Below are 15,746 nucleotides of genomic sequence, written 5' to 3'. Positions count from 1 at the left end.
CCACACGATATCAGAAGCTCTTCCTACCAGACTCTAGATAGACGTAGGAGACTTCAAACTGCACAGGAACTCTGGAGGAAATACGAGGCTGAAGCAAAAGCACTCAAGACGGGTCCGGAGGAAGCGTCAGATGCTTAGGAAGGTAAGGAAATGAGACATGGAGGAAACTATGTGGGAAATACTAATTACAGATAAACAGAGGCGGCTCTGGAGGAGCGCACTGAGAAACGCGTCCAACCGCCGGGAAAATGACTGTTGAAGTGCGCCGCGCGAAAGGCGCGAGCGCACGAAATGGCCGACAGAACTCCAAAGGCTAGAACGTCAAAGTACCAGCGCAGTGGAGCAATCAGGAAGTAGTTCAGCGAGATCACTTGCATCTAAATCGCGCTACTCTCTGTCTCCAATTGCAAGCAGAGAGCGAATGCGCGAATCCAGCACTGAATTTAAATGTAGGTTTTGGTACAGAGCTAATTGCTACTGCCCGGGACCTGACAGATCCCTAGGTGTACCGTTAGCTCCTCACCGCTGTTCAGTCCGTTTGGAGTTTTAGTCTGTAAATCAATTATAAATCTTGACACCTATCTTCTTAATTTGAGCTCCTAATCCACAGTGGATATTGGAATGAATAATAAACAGGGACACTTCACAAGAGGTATCTCTCTAGGCACAAGAGGTCGCTCGGGTGGCTGTGAAGCAGAGGTCACAGAGCATTCTGTAATATAGCTGAAAGCCAACTTATACTGTCTCCTGCTCGCCCCAATGAGATTTAGAAATACTAATCAGGCTATAGGCCAAGTCCGCAATAAAATGATGGTCCCACTCTCAAATAAAAAAAGCACATAAGTGTAAAACAAAGATTGTAAAGACTACCACTTCTACCACTTTAATATTGATTTGGGTCATCAGAGAATAAATAATGCTACTTTGGTGAATATTAAGACATAGATGAAAAAAAAATGTTAAACTCTGGCTAATTATATCTCTCATTCAACTTTAGATAACAGTGCTAGATCACTTGAAAGTGCTCTATATCAACTCATCATTCTCTCTCTATATGTATCGCCCTTCCGTTTTGAAATATAATTAGCCAATATTTTAACATGTTTGGTTTAGTAGGAACAGCTAAGCACTGCTTAACTTGTAAAAAATGAATATGTACAGTTACACAAATGTATTCTTAGGAGATCACCACCCACTCGCATGTCCAAGTCCAACCTTGACAACACCCACTTACACCACTTTTGCCGCCTTATACCTGCATGAATAATAACTAATGCAAGACTGCAGCATGATACCTAATGCAAGCCTGCAGCAAGCAAATGAAGCGGGTTAACCTTCTTTCCACAAGTGGAGTTCCCCACATGAAAAAACATTTGAAAAACATTGGGTCCAAAAATGCCTTTTACAGCCCACTTTTGACTTACACGTTCTCAAATGTCTAAAGCTCTGAAGTCCCTTGTGAAATAGTCCAGCACTTTCGAGGTGTGTTTGGGAGGAGGCAGTGCTTGTCTCTAACACAGGGAGGTACCAGACTCCATGCAGGGAGGCACACTTTGGATTTAGAGCGGCTGTCACGACACTACCAACCATACAGTACAGAGAGAGAAAGACAAACATGCCGTCACACACTACTACCCTGGACTTACTGCATTTGTGGCCAGCTGTGTGCATATCCTATTCAATCAATAGTGTCCTGAGAGTAGGATTCTCACGTCTCTGTCATGGTTTACACAAGTCATTGAGTGTAGTTTCAGTGCCAAAAGGCAGATGGCGGCTGGACATGTAAAGAAATATAGCTGGACACAAGGGTCCCTTGAACATGGTAAGTAATCATATAACTATATAACCATAAAACAGTGGCATATTAACAGCCAACATCCCTAGAGCTAGAAATAAGTGACACTGAAGGAAAGATATAGAGGAACTCACCCTCTGGCTACTTCTATTCAGCATTGATTGTGTCGAGAGAACACTATACACAGGTAACTACAGTTCCCTTTGATATATCCACACCAATGACAGTACAGCCAGCACAGCTCCTCTCTCTCGTGAATCTCCTTGTTGGCTAGTGCCCATCACATTCCAAAGATCATGATATCAACAAAGCTCCAAGGCATTACATCACCTTAAGGAGATAGTACAAAAAAGGTGAGAACAAGCCATAATATATTCCCCTCCCAACAATACCAACCAACAAAAACCAAACCAAAAAAATAAGCTAAAAAAACAAACACATGCTAATGATACTATAACCAAAAAGAGATACCATAATGTCACCATGGTACAATAATACAAGAAATTATGAAAGGAACAATAAGTTTGGATAATACCCAAGCGGAAACAAGTTTTGCAAGAATATGAGAACAGAGGTAATAAAATCAGGCATAGGGGCAAATGTACAATGAACTGGCGGAGGTGGGTTAGCTCCAAAACTGCTAACGCCGCACACTGTCAGTTCAAAACTGCAGGGATGTATTGTATTTACTATGATATGGCGCACCTCTGTATTTCCCATAGCTCTGGTGCCAAATTAAGCTGCCTAGCCCCAAGCAGGCATCCTTGCACCATAGTGTAAGGGTGCCTGCATTAGGGGGAATTATTGTTTATTTGCAGACGGTGTGCCTTCCTGCACATAAAGAAGCCAAAATGGTGATTGGTAACTTCTATGTGTGCTGAATTGTGCAGCTCACATAGAAGTTGCAAATCGTCATTTTTTTAATGATTGTTGATATGCAGGAAGGGACATCTTCCTGCACATAAACAATCATTCACTGCGATTTGCTGTTTCTATGTGTGATACACAATGCAGCACACATAGAAATAGCAAAAACGAGGAGAAATTAAACATTTCTCCTCATTGAGCTTTGTTAAGACCAGGTTTTTTTTAGGTTATTTTAAGTGCAGGTTGGACGCACAGGCGCAAATTTACCAAGCCATCTATGTTTTGTTCTCTCACCTTACTTCTTTCTTTCTTACATTATTCATCCTTCATATTCCCTCTCTTCCTGCTTATTCTTATTCTCTTTATTTTTATGACACACTTATTCAGTTTAACTTAATTATATAGTTTTATTAAATATTGGTATTTATTGAATAACTTTACATGCATAAGATATTGTTGCCCACCCCTATTTTAGTAATGTAAACTGTTATGGCAAAATTTATTTAGTGCTTCATCTACTTATGTTGTTGAACTGTATTATGCCTGGACTTCCTTTCTACCAATGCCTAAAATTTAATTCAAGTTTTAAACTTAAAAATGTAAGACTCATAGTAAATGTTTAATTTACAATAGACTGACCAACATTCTTTTCATACTTAATTCTTGTTGTGTTATGCTTATGTTTTCGTTTACTACCTTCACTTTCTGTAAAGCAGTTTTTCACTTTTAAAAATAACATGTTTTATATCGCCATTTGCCATTTTTCAGATTCATCAGTGAATGCAGAATAACTGACTCTGACTAAATAACAAAAATGGATATGGTGTCCCAGCGCAATATTATTTTAGCCCCATTCCCTGAACCTGATCCTGATGAACTGGGTGCCTCACCAATTCCCACTAGATAAAGTACACAATTCTGGTATGATCTTTGTGGGAGATCTGTAATATGTTCCCAGATACATGACCTCTCCAAAGCGGCATAACACAATCTATGTTAGCTGAACGATGTCCATGGTCATGTCACTCCCAGATTAAAGCAAAAACCTATAAACTGTACCCCTGACCCCCAACCAGGACCAGTCACTCTCAAAGATTCAGATGCTTGAATATTATGCAGCTTGCTTGCTGTGTGGCCTAAAATGACACAATCACCTCACAATGGCATAGGGTGGCTTACAAGATTTTGGGGTCTCATAGTAACCTGCCAGGAACCATCAAAGGCTTCCTTCAGAAATTTAGATTTCCCCGCTTGGATTGCTCTAATGGAGCTGCTCTCATGCAGGCCTTAAACAGTGGTACTTCAAGAACATTACCATGCAAATCTGGTATTTGAGACAATGTCATGAATATATAAATGTCTTCTCTCAAGAGTGGGAGTATGTTCACACTATAGGAGACCCAATTGCCTGAGACAAAACCTGATCACAGTCATATGAGTTGTGGTCCCACGGGCATGCTGCCACTTCAAAACATACAATTGCAGCTCTACAGAGAAGTTTGGCTTGGGACACATTCTGTGAAACATGGAATAGAATAAAGAAAATTAAGAGCATGGATTATTAGCTGATCACATTTTAAGTTATTTTTATGTATTTGCTTTTTTGAATTTGTCAAATATTCATACCACTGAGAGCTATAAAGTGATGAAGAGCCAGCGCGAGTGATTATCTTGAGGGAGGGCAGGGCAATTGCCGTGTACTAGAACAATAACAATTACTTGTTTTATACCCCTCCCCTCTGTTTGTAAGTGCTGCACGATAAAATATGTCATTATAGAATTTATGGGACTCAATGTACTGACCTCGAAATGGTAGACTACTGCTTAATGAAAGAAACATTACACTGATTTGCCTGCCTGTGTTCCCCAACCCCACCACACACTCCAAACTGCCTGCTAGGGGCATGGAGGTCTAAATGAAATGGTTTAGGTGTGTGTTTTTGTGCCTAAAATTAAGAAGAGCTTCATAAAAGTGTGTTACTGTGGTGCTGTGAAGCACGATGAGGGTTGCTTTTTGGCCGATGGGCCACCTAGACACTGAGAAATTTAGCAGTCCTGGGTCACACTCTAACTTTGACTTGTTCTTCACTGCCACCTCAACTTTTATTTGAGTCTTGCATGTCTGCATACATTAGCACATGCTGCATGACATTGATGAGGAATGGGGGAAGAGGGCTGCCAAATAAGCCAAACATAGGGGCAGAGAAAGAAAACAAATGAGGAAACATGGAATGAAGTAGAAATTTAAATAGAGGAAAAGACATTGTGAGATAGTCGAAAGGAAGGATGAGGAAAACCTGGTAGGAGGGGGGAAAGGAATAAAGTAGAGAAGAAAGGAAGGATAAAAGGAAACAGGTAAGCAGCAAGAAGAAAGAAGAAGAATGAAGTAATAAGGGGGAGAAAAACAAGGAAAGAAAAATAAAGAACTAGGGAGGTAAACAATAACAATGAGAGATGGGAAAAAAGTGGAACAAAAGAAAGATTGAACATAAGAAAGAAAGGAAAGAAGGAAAAAAGAGAACAAATGAAAGAGATGAAGAAAAAAAGTCAGAGAATGAGAAAAGCAAAGAAGGGAAAAAGCAAAGCATGAAGGATGAAAGATCAGGAGATGGAAAAACAAAAATAATGAAGAAGAAACTAATAAGAAATGAGAGACATAAAGAAAAGAAATGGAAAGAAATAAAGGGAAGTAAGAACGAAAAAAGAAAGAGTTGAAAGAAAAAAATATTTAGAAGAAGGAACTATGGTAATTGAAAATAAATACATATAACAGAAAAGTAAGAAAGAAGAAAAAAGGTGATAGAAAAAGATAAAAAGAAAAGAAACACAAAGAAAATGAAGGAGAAATATGGGGAGGAAAGAGAACACAAAAAAAGACAGCTTTAAAGAAATTGAAAAAGAAGGAAATAAGAAAGAGAGGAAGACAAAGATGTACGAATGAAACAGGCAAAAAAGGGATGGGAAACAAATTGAAAGAATCCAAAACATATCCTAATAAAATATTAGAGAAAAGGAAATGGAACAGAAGCAATTATAAAATAAAATACTGGAAAAGTATAATGTGAAAGAAAGATAAGAACGGGGGCCTGGACGAGGGTGGAGGGGTAGTTGGGGTTGAGGGTGTTAAGGGAGAAAGAGGGGGGGTTTGTTCAAGTTGGGTGTAAAGAGACTCCTGGTTTACCTGGTCTTGGGACAGGGAGAAGGGAATGTTAGGACCGAAAGCAGACATGTCATTCCTCATCCGTTTGGTGGGTACGGGCACGAACAGAACGCTCCAGTGACATTGTTACTCCCACCATGCTCTCGCCGCTCAACCTCCGGGTTATGAGCTGAATGGCTGTGTAACACTGGGGTGAGGGGAGACACACCGACTGAGTACCAAGGAGAGGTGATCGAACATGCTGTATGATTTACTGATTTTGCTGCAATAAAAAAATATTTACAAAAAAAAAAAAAAAGTGAAAGAAAGATAAGAATTGAAAAAGGATAAGATGGAATGGGCGATGGAGAAGTAAAAAAGTAAAGAAAGAGCAAGACTGAAGGGACGGGGAAATGAACAATACGGGAATTTTAAAAAGAAAAAAGTGGAAATGGAGAAGCACTGTTAGAAAAGGGAACAAATGATGAGAAATACAAGCGTAAGATGGTGATAAAAAATACATCAGATAGCAAAGGGATGGCGAAACAAAAGAGTAACACAAAGAAAAACCAAAGAACAGAAAAAAGAAAATAAATACATATAACAGAAAAGTAAGAAAGAAGAAAAAAGGTGATAGAAAAAGATAAAAAGAAAAGAAACACAAAGAAAATGAAGGAGAAATATGGGAAAGGAAAGAGAACACAAAAAAGACAGCTGGAAAGAAATTGAAAAAGAAGGAAATAAGAAAGCGAGGAAGACAAAGATGTACGAATGAAACAGGCAAAAAAGGGATGGGGAACAAATTGAAAGAATCCAAAACATATCCTAATAAAATATTAGAGAAAAGGAAATGGAACAGAAGCAATTATAAAATAAAATACAGGAAAAGTATAATGTGAAAGAAAGATAAGAATTGAAAAAGGATAAGATGGAATGGGCGATGGAGAAGTAAAAAAGTAAAGAAAGAGCAAGACTGAAGGGACGGGGAAATGAAAAATAAGGGAATTTTAAAAAGAAAAAAGTGGAAATGGAGAAGCACTGTTAGAAAAGGGAACAAATGATGAGAAATACAAGCGTAAGATGGTGATAAAAAATACATCAGATAGCAAAGGGATGGCGAAACAAAAGAGTAACACAAAGAAAAACCAAAGAACGGAAAAAAGAAAGAAGAAGGAAAGCACAAGTGTCGGAATCCCTTTTATAGGACCTCAGGTCAAGCAGGTGCTACAAGGCCCAAATGTGGAGGTTGAGGGCTTTCTCTCTTGAGGTCCCAGGGCCACGATTACTAAGGGCTTTGTGTACGTGGTTCAAATATTATCCCTTTAGCATTTGATTCTAAGTGGTAGAGCAGGTTGAGCAGCTAAAGGCTTCGAGTGGGCAAGCAGGTGAAAGGTTTACATGGAAACAAAACAAAAAATACTCTTCATAACCTCAATAAATGAATGTCCTGCTAAATATTGGCCTCTATGAAAAAATATAATTTATATAGAAACACTTAGTGAAATACGGCACACCACAAATAATACAAACAGTCCTTGTCAAGCTAGTACTCAAGCACTGTCCAGGTAAGATCCAGAATCACTCTTGCCTGTCTACAGACTGTGGTTATTCCCCATTTACTTGAGGCAACATTCAGGCTAGGTACTGCTAGTATGAGTCTTAGAAGTTCCTTAGTGTTTTTTTTATTTTTATAAATCAAATCTTCACAGCGTCCTAGCAGTACAACCCAGAGCAAGTTCCCCCATAGGCTCCGTGGCGTGTGATCAGTCTTACCTTTACATGCTGGTGTAGCGATATGGAAGGCCCATGATGATCAATAGTGTCCTCTGTGCTCTTCCGGTCATGCAGGAAGTCTTCTGATGTCTGGTACGGGCCAGGGGCGGTGGGGGGCTGTGCTGCTGACGCTACTGGTCGCATTAGAGCTGCCTGGATGCCCGATGCTCTGCTGGGACTTAGGACACATGGAGAGGAGGAGGAGATACATCAGCAACGGGTCGGCGGCGCCTCCCCTGCTGGCTGAGTTGGGACTGGCGAAGCTGCGGAATGTAGTAGGTGCCCCTACATTGGGCAGGCTAGTGAGGAGCCGTCGCGCAAGAAATCACTGCCCACACTTCTTCTAGGAGCAAGAAAGGCAACTTTATTTTAAGACAGGTGCATAATACATTTCTTTAACACATTAATTATTTATTTATTTCAAAACATTCCAATCTACACAGTATGCCTAAACATCCCTACCTAACTGAACCCGAAACTAACTCTTGCCGAATACCCCCTGGATTACCCAATGAGCTACCCTTCAGGATGGCCAACCCGCTCCAGGCTGCCCACCCCACTAGCAAAACCCGCCTCCTGAAAGAACCAAGACACCTGTCCTAACAGTGGCAAGGCCCGAAGACCAGAGCAGCGCCTAGAGCACCGCAGAGTAAAACCTAACTAATAGAAAAAAGGGGGAGGGTGGGTGGGGCAAAAAGAACCTCCCTTCCCTTGCCTCCCGCTACGCACTTCCCCCCCGCCTGCCTAACCGCCCCTTATGAACTCCCCTAATCAACCCCACCTGCTCTTCCCAGATTGCTCGCGCGAACGCACCCAGGGAAAGACCAGCTCGCGCCTGGCTCTCCCTGGGTCCCCCCTTGTGCCTCACGTTGAATATACGTCGGCTATTTGGGATAATGAATGCAGCCCTTAATCAGTATCCCTTTGTCGGATGCCTCTCTTTAACGTCAACAGCAACAAAAGCAGAGGCTAAACTGATGAAAGATGATATAATCCTAAATAAATCCATAACAAATCAAAAGCTGTGCCTCGTCTTGGACGTATTTTCCCACCGAATCTGCATATAGTCTGTATTTGAGCTCCCTTTATGGCTCTTAGAAGAGACTGCTTGCATGTGGTTTTCCTGCAATTATGTCTGAGGACATGTACAGATACATAGTATTGAGGTGGGCAACAATAAACATCTGTCATGCAGCACATTCGCTTTACAAATACATTTTATGTTATATGCAGTTGCCGCCTGCTAATCTGGGACATTCCCCCAACTTTCAGCCCGCTATTTGAAATTTATGCTACAGGCAGTCATGCAATTGAACAATACATCCTTGTAGGCAGTAAGAGGGGGGCGTTGAGGAGTATGGTACAGTTTGCTAGTGACACTAACGAAGAGACTTTTATCCGGTTCTCTAACCTGTACCACTTGTTTCTATGAAATGTACTTTTCAGGATTTTTGGTTCACCCATGATGTCATTGATATAGGAACCACACAATTAATTTCAAAACATATGTATGTTATTGGATCTTGTGAGCTTTGTTTCACATTTTATAATAACGGGATTGTAAACCAATATGGATGAGCGTATAAATGTACCCGGTCTAATTCACAGAATTAATAGAATTGCGCACTTTGTTGGAGCACTTTGCCACTTTATTAATACATGGAACCTAAACAATCAACAGGGGCATGTTAAACTGATTACGTAGTTGTTAAGTCGCTTGCTGCTAACAACATTGTTTCATATGTCTGGGTAACTTTGTTTCTACATATAGGTATGTGATAATCTGCTGTTGTCAAAGTTTTATCTCTTTTGTAATGGTTTTAATTACTTGATACAAATAAAGATTGTTACTTACTTAACCAATATGCACATCATTTTCCTCCATCCAACAGCCCACAAAACTTTCAATAATTGTCTCGTTGAATACCTGACTCCCACAACCTATATTAATTTAAATAGTCCAAGCAGCAAACATACAAGATAATTAGATAAAATCCTAAATCACTGTAAACACCAACAAACCTCAAAAGCATAACCATCAACTTAAGTCATTTATGATGCAAAGTAATTTCAGTACTCATCTCACTTAGGGGTAGATTGGTCAGATTCCTTCCCACATTCACACGCACATCCATCAGTGATGGCTGGTAATTTGAGCAGGCAAGAGGGGTGGGCAGGGGGCACACATGCATACGCATACCCACCATTCACAAACACACACACACACCCTGTTCACAACATGCACGGTTGCACAAGGAGTGGTGTCATGCAGCTCCGCGCCAAGTGCTTGTCAGTTGCTTTCTAGGCTGTTTACGTCCTCAGATGCAGAGCCCATCAACAAGTTGGTATGGCCAGTGTGGAGATCTCTACATTGAGACCTTTTAAGATGGAACAGTCCAGTTCACAGAAAGGGATGTAGGAAGCTCAGTGAGGAATCTGCAATTAGACAGAGTATCCACCAGAAAGATATTTAACAAAGGTAGTTAACTTGTTGTTCTGATGGATGTTTCTAACTGCAGTTTCCTCTTCTTGAGAATAGATACCAAAGCAGTAAATTCCAAGGTTGTGGGTCTGTGAACTGGTTCGGACCCAAAAATTCCTGACAACCGGGCGGGCAAAATGCCCTTCTCAATGGACATGTCGAAGCAGTAGTACTTCATGAATGTGTGTACCGAAGCCTACATGGTTTCCTGACTGGTATCCAGACAGGTAATCCACATGCTAGAGTAGAAGCAATAGGTTTGACCCTTGTGGAATGAGCCCAGAAGCCTTCTGGAGGCTGCTTCTTAGCCAGCTATAGAAGATCTTTATACAGAGAACAATCCATCAGGAGACCGTCTGTTATTTCACTGCCTTAAACTTCATTGCTCCGGAAACACCTACAAATAGCTGATCATCCACTCAATGTTCCTTGGTATGACTGATATAGAAACTCAATGTTCTTATAGGATCCAAACAATGGAGTCTCTCTTCCTCCTCAGAGAGATGAGTTGGACCATAAAATGCAGCAGGAAGGGAAATAGCCCGACCAACATGAAAAGAAGTGACCACTTTCAGCAGAAAGGAAGCCCGGGGCCTCAGGACCAACTTCCATGGTGAAGTTCACTTACCAGCCTAGTCAATGTTATGCTGTTAAGACTGTGTATTAAAAGTCAGAAGTGTCGAAGGATAACTTTGACAGGGATCAAAAGGGGTGCACATCAAGAATGTGAGGACAAATCTCAAGGCCCCCTGACTAGAAGTTTTATTAATTGATTTAAACTCCATATGCCCTTATCGAACAAATTGCGGTAATGTACTGTTAAGCCTTGATAATGCCTGTTTTGCACAGTAGCGTCAAGCTTATATTAAGCATCATGAACAAATGTTGTTGTGCACTTAACCCTAGCAGGTGTCATGAGCTGCCATTCTGTCCCAAAATGTTTACACTGTCCTTGCCCCATGGATCAGTAACCTGTGAATTTTTGCACGTTCCACCGGTTGCACGATGCTTGTTAGTTCAGGATCATGTATGTAGTTATGAGTTTTATCATGTACTCTTAGTTATAGGCCCATTTTCGTACAAATTGCATTAATGTGCTGTTATGGCTTGATATTGCCTCTTTTGCACAGTAGCCTCAAGCTTGCATTAAGCATCATGAACAAATGTTGTTGTGTATTTTACCTTAACAGAGGATGTGAGCTGCTGTTCTGTCCCAAAACGTTTACACTATTGATGTCCCATTGCACAGTAACCTGTGGATTTTTGCACGTTCCACAGGTTGCACGATCCTAGTTAATTTAGGATCATATATGTAGTTATGAGTTTTATAATGTACTCCTAGTGATCTCCCAGCTCCCATATGCACAATACAGAAATCCAATGGTTTTAAACTAGTTAAAATTCCCATGTTTTTATCCCATTGTAGGCACAGTTTTCAGACTTGGCTCAGTGTGCCTGTGATGGGCACACCAGTGCTTAGATTACCTGAAGTAGACATTTATTGATTTCATATGAACTGAATTGGTGATTATGTTGTGGATTTTATTGTGTTTATAGTTTTTATGAACTAACAAACAAAACGTTGATTGATCGGTGCCATTAGGATGACCTGGGCCTGATCTTTCCTGATCTTCACATCTCTGGGCAAGGGAGACAGTGGCATACAGGAGTCGTGTGACTCCACTCTAGACTGAAGATGTTTCCGAACAAGACCTGCTTTAAAAACTGCATTATTCAGGAGTGCTGAAACTGCGCATTCTCAGAAGTGGCATAACGATCAAGCCAGAGTTCTCCTCATTGCTAAAAGATGTCCTCTGTCACCTCAGGGTGTAAATGCAATTTATGATCCACTAGACATCTGAATTAGCCTACCCTGGCACTTAAAGATCCCGCCAGGTAGTTACCCACTATGCAAATCCACTGGTGGTCCAGCCACTTCTAGGGGAGCAAGACCTCCTGGCACCGGGTCCAAGACCACACCCTGTCCTGCTTTTTGCAGTATCACATGCCAGTGGTGCTGTCTGTGAGCATCTTGAATTTGTTCTTCCGCAGGAAGGTATTGAGATGGCGTAGATCTAAAAAAGGACAAAGGCCCCTGTCCTTCAGCACAAGGAAGTAGCAGAGTAAAACTCATCTACTTCTGAAGTTTGAACCCTCTCTATGGCCCCTGTGATAAAAGAGCCTGCACTTCCTGCTGTAAGACTGACAGAATATCCTCCGCAATTTGGCCTGAAGGCAGTGGAAAGTGCACCAAGGTAGAAAAAAAGGGAAGGGCATAGTTCCAGTAAATAATTTGTAGGAACCACTTGTTCAATCATGGTGGCTTACCACCCCTGGAAGAGATGTTAGATCCTGCCTCCAAGGGAGTTGCTGTGTACCATTCCGGACATACTCACATGGGTCCACTTTTTAGTTGAAAAAGAAGCCATCTTGAGAAAGATTCAGGGAGCCAAGACCATATCCTATAACGGCTACTCAATCCAAATTTTTCAAGACCTAGCCTCTGCCACTCTCCAGAGGAGGAAATACTTTAAGCCAGTCACAAACAAGCTTTGTGAGCTTAACGCCAAGTACCAATGGGGCCATCCTTTTGCGCTGATGTTCACTTGGGAGGGCAAAAGGCGTGCCCTCCTCTCACTGAACGAGGCAAAACTGATCCACCACCTTCCACTGGAGTCCGGGATGGAGATCCTCCCTCCTCTCAGAGGCGCTCTGGTGGGCCTCCTCACCTACAATGGTCTACTGTCCCACCGCCTAAATACAGGAGGTGCCTTCAAGTGCGGGACTCCTCCCAGGCCAAACAGGAAATCCTCAGCCACATCCAATTCTTGAGTGAATCTTCCCCACAATCTTGATCTCCTGAACATAAGGACTGATCCGGTCTGGGAGTGCCCAGCTCTTTGTATCCCCGATATCTAGCACTGTGACCTAGCGCTTAGATTACCCTGAGAGACCTTAAACACCTACCACTGATGCCCTGTCTTCGCCGTGAGGTGAGGTAGTCCCCAACAGAGGGAAATAATAGCATCATACAGACATATTCATCAGTGTTTTGAGCCTTTTGACCTCATCACTGCCCTAAATGGCATTGGCTTTCCTGGAGGCGTCCCGGCGGCGGGGAACTGCTGGGTGTTACCTCGCAGTGGGCCGTTGGAAGCGGAGACCTACTGACTTGCCCGTGCCTGCCATTCCACCTCGATTAGGGTCCCTTTGAAAAGTGACTTCTTCCGAATGGCCCGTCCTCTGGATTGTGGGCTATGCCTGGCAGACATTGACTTTGTCTAGCCCTGTTGGCCATCCTCTGTTGGGAACATTACTTCCCCCTTTTCTTTCCCCCCTCTTTGTTATTATCCCTGTGATGCGCCTCTCTTGGGGGGGTTGCAGGTGGATACTTCCGGCCTCGGGAAGCCGGCTGTTGCTGGGGGAAACTATATATCAAACAACTGCATTAACATAGAACACCGGTGGACACCACCACCACATCCAAAGTGTGTAAATATTCCCATAGAATTATCAAACAGGCCTTACCCAAAGACAATGAATAAGGTCCGACTACAGTCTACAGAGTCTCTCCACACGTAGAGCTCTTTATTGATGTATAACAAACACAATAACACATTTTAGAAAACTGGAAGCACACTGTACTGCTTAACGTGTTGTGTCAACTTTTCAAATCATATAGGTATGTGTATGGTAAATACACTATTGTAAAGTGCCAGTGCATGATGGTATCTACTGAACGTGACATGGTAATGGTATATCATGAAAAATATATATATATATATATATATATGTTTGAGCAAAGCCAAGGAGCATTTGAGAAGGCACTCGACGCTCTCCCCGCTGTGGACAAGCCCTGCTGTCAGTCGCTATTCATGGCATTAAATGATTTCTTGCATGGTCCGACGCGTTTCAGGGCTGGCACGCCCCTTCCTCATGGACAGGCACAGGGGAAAAATGATAAGACGCCTCACCTTTACTTCACCACTTTTATTTGATTAAGTAACGCCCTATGGGCGTGGCATCTTTTTGACATCCAGCAGCTTGCTGGTATTTGTAGTCCCGGTGAGGCGAATAAGTATGCCTTGAGTAGGTTCAGTTTCCCCTAGTGTAGTTTTCCTTGATTAAATCCTTTAGTAGGCAAATGTCCATGTAAGCGACCTTCATCTCCCAGGAGAAAGCGTGCATCCCAGAATGGAACAGTTCCCTTCCGAAAGCCTTCTCGCACTCAGACACGCAGCATGCAGTTTGTCTGAAACGAGAATGGTGCTCTCCTCCACGGCCAAGGCGCCGTGTGAAAAATGTTTAAGCAAAGCCAAGGAGCATTTGAGAAGGCACTCGACGCTCTCCCCGCTGTGGACAAGCCCTGCTGTCAGTCGCTATTCATGGCATTAAATGATTTCTTGCATGGTCCGACGCGTTTCAGGGCTGGCACGCCCCTTCCTCATGGACAGGCACAGGGGAAAAATGATAAGACGCCTCACCTTTACTTCACCACTTTTATTTGATTAAGTAACGCCCTATGGGCGTGGCATCTTTTTGACATCCAGCAGCTTGCTGGTATTTGTAGTCCCGGTGAGGCGAATAAGTATGCCTTGAGTAGGTTCAGTTTCCCCTAGTGTAGTTTTCCTTGATTAAATCCTTTAGTAGGCAAATGTCCATGTAAGCGACCTTCATCTCCCAGGAGAAAGCGTGCATCCCAGAATGGAACAGTTCCCTTCCGAAAGCCTTCTCGCACTCAGACACGCAGCATGCAGTTTGTCTGAAACGAGAATGGTGCTCTCCTCCACGGCCAAGGCGCCGTGTGAAAAATGTTTAAGCAAAGCCAAGGAGCATTTGAGAAGGCACTCGACGCTCTCCCCGCTGTGGACAAGCCCTGCTGTCAGTCGCTATTCATGGCATTAAATGATTTCTTGCATGGTCCGACGCGTTTCAGGGCTGGCACGCCCCTTCCTCATGGACAGGCACAGGGGAAAAATGATAAGACGCCTCACCTTTACTTCACCACTTTTATTTGATTAAGTAACGCCCTATGGGCGTGGCATCTTTTTGACATCCAGCAGCTTGCTGGTATTTGTAGTCCCGGTGAGGCGAATAAGTATGCCTTGAGTAGGTTCAGTTTCCCCTAGTGTAGTTTTCCTTGATTAAATCCTTTAGTAGGCAAATGTCCATGTAAGCGACCTTCATCTCCCAGGAGAAAGCGTGCATCCCAGAATGGAACAGTTCCCTTCCGAAAGCCTTCTCGCACTCAGACACGCAGCATGCAGTTTGTCTGAAACGAGAATGGTGCTCTCCTCCACGGCCAAGGCGCCGTGTGAAAAATGTTTAAGCAAAGCCAAGGAGCATTTGAGAAGGCACTCGACGCTCTCCCCGCTGTGGACAAGCCCTGCTGTCAGTCGCTATTCATGGCATTAAATGATTTCTTGCATGGTCCGACGCGTTTCAGGGCTGGCACGCCCCTTCCTCATGGACAGGCACAGGGGAAAAATGATAAGACGCCTCACCTTTACTTCACCACTTTTATTTGATTAAGTAACGCCCTATGGGCGTGGCATCTTTTTGACATCCAGCAGCTTGCTGGTATTTGTAGTCCCGGTGAGGCGAATAAGTATGCCTTGAGTAGGTTCAGTTTCCCCTAGTGTAGTTTTCCCACAGCGGGGAGAGCGTCGAGTGCCTTCTCAAATGCTCCT

This window comes from Lissotriton helveticus, chromosome 6 (genome assembly GCF_964261635.1).
Source record: "Lissotriton helveticus chromosome 6, aLisHel1.1, whole genome shotgun sequence".
Lineage (NCBI taxonomy): Eukaryota > Metazoa > Chordata > Amphibia > Caudata > Salamandridae > Lissotriton > Lissotriton helveticus.
Note: the sequence above shows the minus strand (reverse complement) of the source record.